Below are 7,733 nucleotides of genomic sequence, written 5' to 3'. Positions count from 1 at the left end.
ATACCTCTGGCCAAGGAAAAAAAAAAAAAAAGAAAGGGGGGGGGGGGAAGGTTTCTTAAATTGCAGCTAAAAGTTTTAAACATGCCTTCCTTTATGCATTCACTTTTCTAAAGAAATCATAAGGAAGAGCACACTGAGTAAACATACCTCATAATTATGTATGCATTTAGCCAACTGGCAATGTGGAAAGAAAATTAGAAAGCAATGCAATATCAAGAGTCTTTGAGAATATTTAGCCTTTTATAAGAAGGATAGTGAGGGAGGAGGCTATAACTGCTACTATGTTACTACACTATTACTAAAATATGGGGATCCTATTTTCATCTGTCAGAAAATCAGACAACTGGTGTAGAGGTTGAGAAACTTCATGGCAGTGAAGTTCTGTAAGTGCACTAGTGAGTACCATACTGTATTGGGTCAAATCCTATTTCATTTTGCATGCTTAAGTGGCATGTACACAACCACAGGTTTTGGCATTTATGTACAACTTGCAGATTTAGTTCTGCAAGCAAAAGACCTAGCACACCCACTGAATATGCTCGGTATACTCTGCCTTGGTTGCATTGCAAAAATAATAACTAGGAGATGTTCGGCAGGAAAGGAGGGGGTGCTTTAGGTATTGGGCTAAAATGGGAAGACTTTCCCTCTCCTCCTGTCTTATGTCCCTCAGATGTGCACATACTACTACCTTGTTTCACCACACGGGGAAAACAGAATTGCAAAACTGTGCATAAATATCAAACTGAATGCGTACATACCACTTAGATGCATAAAGCAAAATGGCATTTAACCCATGGGAGCATGTAAATATGAACTAGGATAGGATTTAACTCATGGAAGCATATAAACATTCTACTGAGACAGAAAAATGGGAAGTATGACAGAAGACCAGCTTGGCTGGACATCAATTTCTTCAATGAGTTGCAACTCAAAAAGGAATCCAATAAATAGTGGAAACTCAGTTAGAGTACTAGGGAATATTATCACATGGGCATGCATTAATACCTTGTTTACTTTGTTTTCATAAATAGGAGCAGATACCAGATGACAAGTGCAATTGACATCAAAGAAATGGAAGGAGACAAACAACCTAGAGTAATGGCAGGATAGGTTAGGGATCCTTTTAGCTCAGCAAGGCCAAATGGGATGCACCCTAGGGGTGTGTCCAGACAAGTGTGCACATGCGCTTTGATGCCTGAAAGGCTTTTGAGGCGCAGCAAAACACATGCAATGCACATGAAAAGGTTCTTCATGCTGCATATTTGCAGCACAGAGCCAAAATTAGATGACAGGAAATCATGGTATCTAAAAAAGCTTAAAGAAGAGCAGGGTGGTGCACATGATTGCAGCATGCAGTACCCAAAACCAGAGCCTGGATAGCCAGAACCATGCTTTGGCTGCCAGGCAGGTTCCACATGCCTGGATCACCACCAGCACAGCCCTAGAAGGTCTACAGGTAAGGCTGCTAGGGCCAGCCCAGGTGCTGGCTCCAGCCTCCCCTACTCTACCTGGGGCAGTTTACTGCACACTAGAGCACACGTGTAGAGGCATTCCCCAGGGACAATAGCAGTGGCACATAGTTGTGCCACTGCTCTTTGTCCCTGGCGAAACGCATGTGTGCACTCCTCTAGATACACCCTAGGGTGCTAAAGGAACTGGCTGAGGTAATTTTGGAACCATCAGCTGTCCTTTCCTAAAACCATTGGAAATCAGGTGACATCCCAGATGACTGGAAAAGGCTAAGCATAGTTCCCATCTTCTAAGAAAAGGAGTGGGGAGGATCTGGAGAACTACAGATCAGTTACCCTGACATCTATACCTGGAAAGATCATAGAATGGGTCCTCAAGGAATCCACTGTGAAGTAGGTAGAAGATAATCGGGAACTGCCAACATGGATTCACCAAGAGCAAGCCAAGCTTGACCTACCTGATTTCTTTTTATGATAAGATAACAGGCTGTGTGGATGGGAGGCAATCAGCGAATGGCTTTTGACACCATCTCAAAAACATTTGCATGAGCAAGTTACGGAAATACAAATGAAAGTGGGCATATACATAACTAGTTAGATCATTGCACTCAATGAGTAGCCATCAATGGCTCAATTTCTAGTTGGGAGAAAGTATCAAGGTATCCCCAGGGTTCTATCCTGAGTCTGGTATTGTTTAATATCTTCATTAATGATTTGGATGATGGTATTGAATGCATTCTTAGCAAAATTGTGGGCAAGTTGGATGGAGTTGCAGATGCTCCAGAGTGTAGGGTTAGGATCTGGAATGACCTAGATAGTCTGGAAAATAATCCAGAATCAATAATATGAGATTTAACAAGGGCAAGTATAAAGTCCTACACTTGGGATGGAATAGTTGCACACCCAAATACAGACTGGGGAATGAGTGACTAGGCTACAGTACAGCAGAGAAGGACTTGAATGTTAAAGTAGACCATAAGCTGAAGATGAGCCAACAGTGTGCTCTGGTTGCGCCAAAAAAAACCCCAAAGCCAACGGCTTTCTAGGTTGTGTTAATATGACTGTCCTTTGAAAATCAAGGAGAGTAATTCTTCCTCTCTATTCAGCACTTGTGAGGCCTTGCCTGGAGTACTGTGTCCGTTTTGGGCCCCACACTTCAAGAAGGATGTAGACAGATTGGAAAGATTTTAGCACAAAGCAACACAACGTTATTAGAGGCCTCTGAATCAAGACTGATAAGGAAAGGTTGTGAGATATAGGGTTATTTCTTCTGGAGAAGAGAAGACTGAGAGTGGAGTTGATAACAGTTTTCAAATACCTGAAAAGCAATTTACAGAGAGGACGCAGATGGGCTTTTCTCTGTGTCTGTGGATGACAGGACTAGTACCAATAGCTTCAAGCTTCAACAGGGAGCATTTAGGTTGTAGATTAAGACAAACTTTGGTTGCCTATACGCAAGCAGCGAGACTGTTCCTATGCACTGTAATTACATTATGTCAAAGCAGACGCAATTAATTGAGTATGCTGGAGCAAAGTAACTACCACATTCCAGCAGACTCCAGCATCTCATGTATCAGCATCCATGCATTTACAAATGGCAGTGGGGGTGCTTTAACTAAAGCTCATTTGAGCTTTAGTTAAAATGCCCCAACCACCATTTTTAAATGGGGGGGATGCTGATACACAAGCTGCTCTGTGCTCTTTAATTAGAGTGACTGTCAGAGCCACTCTAATTATAGTGCCTCCTGTGAGGTCTGTCCCGAAGAGACCTCTGGGAGGAGGCCAAGCTGACAGCCCAAAGGCGGGGTCAGCTTCGCAGAACCCAGAGGCCACGGGACAATGACCTAATGCATCTGTTGATCGGCCAAAAATAAGAAAAGGGGAACTGCTTTGAGCAACTAATGGTTCTGGAAAGTACCAGAAATAAGGGCGATGGAAAGGGGAACCGTGGCAAGGCCTGAGGTGACCCTGCTTTGCAGCAAGAGATGAGGCTTGCTCCAAGCCATAAAAGGTGAAAAAGGCTTGAAGCTTCATATGATTGGAGGATCCCATTGGGGTGGGAGACAAAGGTATAAAGGTCATAAGAACAGAACCTTGGGCAGAGCTACTTCGGGGATGACAAGGCTGAGGTCCAAATAAAGGAGGTAGTCTTGCCACCCTGGACAGAGGTTGGGGTTCCTGAGTCCCATCAGATAATAACTGGGGATAGGGTGTGGGGGGCCCTTCCTCCAGCCCGACGTGCTTGCAGCTCATAGGCTTGTTATAAAATTATCCGAGATTGTGGTGTTGATTTTTCTTGCAATAAAGGGTAACAATTGGATTTTACCTGGTGTGTGACTTGTGGGTTACTCACCTACCCATTTGGGGAGGGAGGGAACCCCAACATCTCCCCATCCCACTCCCAAAGCATGTGTATAAACACCCTTTCTGACTCACAGGTGGTCAAGCTTTGGAACAGACTACCACAAGAAATTGTGAAATCTCTATCTTTGGATGTTTTCAGGAGTGTGTGACAGAGGTTTGGCTTGGATGGTTTTGTCAGGCATGATCCTGCCTGGAGCAAGGGGCTGGACTAGATGACCTTGTGAGGTTCTTTCCAGCTCTGCTTTCCTAATGTCCTATGGTTTTATGAACTGAAACTTATGTTCCTTTGAGTGGGTCTAAAATATATCTTCTAAGAGAGACATAACTTTCTCTTCCTAAGTTATCTGTTTTAAACTATCGCTTGTGTCTTATTCATTAAGGTCCATGACAAAAAAAATATCCCTAAACTTAGATAGGGTGCATTAGCTGTAAATGGCTGTGTAGTAATTTAAAGATGATTGTGGTGAGGATTTAGCTGGAGCACTCAACTGTTTCAAGACATTCTCATTTTTGAATTGGCATATACTATTTGGCTGAAAATAGCTCTGTCCACTTTCCCCATCACTGTTTTTCTTACATCAAGTAAATGTCCTCTTTTCACAGCAGAATAATCTGTGTTCAGATGGGGAGGGGAACAATTTCAGACTTATGCCTTCCAAAAGTCAGTCATTGAAAATACTACCCACACTTTTTAAAGTTATTTCCTCATTGAATATAGCTTGAAAGTTTACAGAATTGAAAAAGATGGGGAAATAGTTTGAAAAATCAATGAGCTGTAATTCTACCACCTTGTTACAGATCACAGTTTAGGTTTAACCCAAAAGAGGTAACTATCTTTGATTTCTGTTAGTGCTGGAGTCTGTAAGAGGTTGTGAACTTTTGGAAAAAAAAAAGTTTTCAAGGGACAACTGCTAAAATAAAGCAGTGATCTCGTCTCCAATGCTTTTTGCACATTCTAGGTATTGCCTTGGCACTCATACAGTAATAGTTTGCAAATACTGCCTAGTCACTCATCACACGAGCTCTGTTAAATTGAGTATCCCAATTTGGGTCCAGGATTAGAATATAAAAAGGCCCTGGTGTCCTCAATCTGGCTAGTTCATTAGACTAGGCTGTAATCTACCCTATTAAACTGTACACCCTTCAGGTATAAGCCACATAGAAAGTCTAGCAGGGCATGTCTACACGTGCCAATTTAAGGCACGTTCACCATTTTTTAAAACCCATTAAGGTCTACATGTAAGTGCCCTTAATGCACCTTAAAATGGTGATTATTTTTTTTAGGCTAATCACGCCTAAATTTGATATCTGCATAAAACGGGTATCAAATTTAGATGCAATTGGTTAAGGCACCTTAACCCATGTGTAGATACCTTAAGATACTGAACGTTGTCTACGTAGACTGAGTGGGCTGGAGCTGAGCTTGTGGGGCCCCATACTGCCGCTGGGTGCCTCCAAGACAAAGAAGCAGCTGATGCTGTTCTCCAAGGCACAGATGCTGGAGCTGGAGCACGGTTCCAATAGCAGTGGTCCCTGTTGGTGTGCTGACTGACTTGGGAATAAGTTGGCAGAGGAGGTAGGAGGGCTCCTGTTAAAGCAGTGGCTCCCTTGTGCCTCTCCCTTGGGGTGGGTTTGCTGACAGGGCAATGCAACCCTACAAGGGCAAGACACCTTGCTACTCACATTGTATTCAGGTGTCCTTAGAAGCCTGCATTGGGGCTCCCACCTGGGACAGCAGGCAGGTTGGGATTGTTTCTGCCCCCAGAACCTGGCACAGTTTTCCCTGCTCCACCCACCACCATCCCACACACATTCCCAGTCACCCTGAAGGACACTGCCCATAAGAGACATGGCAAGAGCTCCCGAGGGCTCTGTCCAGCTCAGCTCATGCACACTGGGTACAAAATATAAAAGAGATGGGGAAATACAGGTGGGGGCTCAGCCATGGATCAGGAGGGCCAAGGAGAAAGCCTAACCCCTGCCCACATTGCACCCAGCCTGCCTGGACTGAGCTGCAAAGAGCCCCCAGGAGCTCATGCCACCTCTCCCATGAGCAGTGTCTTGCAGGGAGACTGGGAATTTGCCTAGGTTGGAGGTGCATGAAGCAGAGAAAGCGGTGCCAGGTACTGTGGGCAGACACAGTCCCAACCCACCTACTGTCCCAGACAGGAGCCCAAGCACAGTCTTCTAAGGGCATCTGAACACCAGGTGGGCAGCAAGGTGTCTTGCCCCTGTAGGGCTATATTACCCAGCCAGAAAACCTGCCTCAAATGTGAGCAAACCCACCCTGGCCAGCAAATCCATGCTGGGGAGCCACTAGCAAAGGCCCTGCCCATGATGTGCTGCCCTCTTTTCTTGCAGGGAGTCACAGGAGGGCCTTTCCCTTGTGCTTTTGACAGGAGTCCTCATGCCTCCTGCCCCCTCTGCTGACTTAGTCCCAAGTCGGTTGGCACACCAACAGGGATTGCTGCTACCAGAACTGCCACTCCAGCTCCAGCATCTGCACCTTAGAGAACAGCACCAGGCACTTCATCTTGGCAGCACCCAGTGGTGGCTCGGTTTCAGCCTGCTGCTGGGGAGGCAGAAACACAGATGGGGAGATGGGCACAATTGACCCAGGCCTGGCCCTAGCGGGGACTGGTGACTCCCACCCCCTCATCTGGTGCTTGGCTGCATCACCCTGCTATGCTGCCACGGGCTTCAGGAGGAGGCTGTCCAGGGTGCTGATCAGGCCAGGTTGCAGACATGTTTGCCCAGTGAGCCACGTTAAGGCACCTTAAAGCATGCACGTGTAGACATGTGCTAAATCACCTTTATGCACCTTAGGCTAAAGTGCATTAAGTTTAGGTGCTCATAAATTTACATGTGGACATGCCCACAGAGTATCAGGTTCACTCATATGTCACTATCTGGGAGTAAATTTTAAGATGGCTTTGGTGTGACAGCATCAGCTTGGTCCATAATGAAACAGTGGTAGAGCAGAATTCTGGTTCATAGAATCATTAGGAAAAGATGCATTACAATGCCCAATTTTCAAGTGTAGCAACTAGTTTAGTCTTCAAAGATCTCTTTGCAAGTGAATAGACAAAATATGAAAACTAGTATGGTCCTTGATATTTATATGTTTGAAAATCTTATTGACAGGAAAAGGCTAAGACTGCAGCAAGAACCTTTAGAAGCCAAAAGATTGTCTCTGCAGTGTCCAATATTGTGATGCTATAACTGGGGAGTCTCTAGGAAAGGCTTAATAGCTGTAATTCCCATGCACTTGAATGTACTTATCTCTCATGATCTACAACTGATTGATTAGTCAGTATCTTTCAATGGCACACACAACCCCAAGCCCCTTATCCACTGGAGAATCATACTGGGTGGGTTTTGCCTAGATTATTTGTTATGTAGTATAAACATGCTCACAGTTTTATACCCACTTCTTTATATTCATGTTTTTATTATGAACTGATATGAATCTTAAGGCCTTGAGGCTAAAATATACTTACTGGAAGCAAACTCTGAGGCAATTCTAACTACTGGAACAAGCTGTTAAAAATGAGTAGTATATGGCTCTCTGTCCTTCAATGCAAATGTGACAGGTGGGCGGGACCGGAAGTCCCGCCCCCTTTGCTCCGCCCCTTCCCCCCTTTATGGTGTGTGACGTCACCAGCCACACCCCTGACCCCGGTCACGTGGTGCGTGGCATCAGCAACTCCGCCCCTGACCCCAATCACGTGGTGTGTGACACCAACACCACATGGTTCATGACATCAGAAGGACAACCCAGGCAGACCCTCAAAGCCCAACCCTTCATGCTGCAAGATCCGCCCTAGATCACATGGTGCTGTTATGGCCTATCAGGTCCCTGACCACTAAACAGAATTTGAGAATTTGGAAGATGGTGTC

General features: G+C 45.1%; 1 long non-coding RNA gene across 1 annotated transcript in view; it reads left to right on the top strand.

The window, feature by feature from the left end:
- LOC102373264 overlaps positions 1-7,733 on the top strand; it is a 36,504-nt gene that overhangs the window by 793 nt on the left and 27,978 nt on the right. The gene's annotated exons all lie outside the window — the stretch shown is intronic.

Source organism: Alligator sinensis, unplaced genomic scaffold (genome assembly GCF_000455745.1).
Source record: "Alligator sinensis unplaced genomic scaffold, ASM45574v1 scaffold661_1, whole genome shotgun sequence".
Classification (NCBI taxonomy): Eukaryota; Metazoa; Chordata; order Crocodylia; family Alligatoridae; genus Alligator; species Alligator sinensis.
This window is presented reverse-complemented; position numbering and strand designations above follow the sequence as displayed.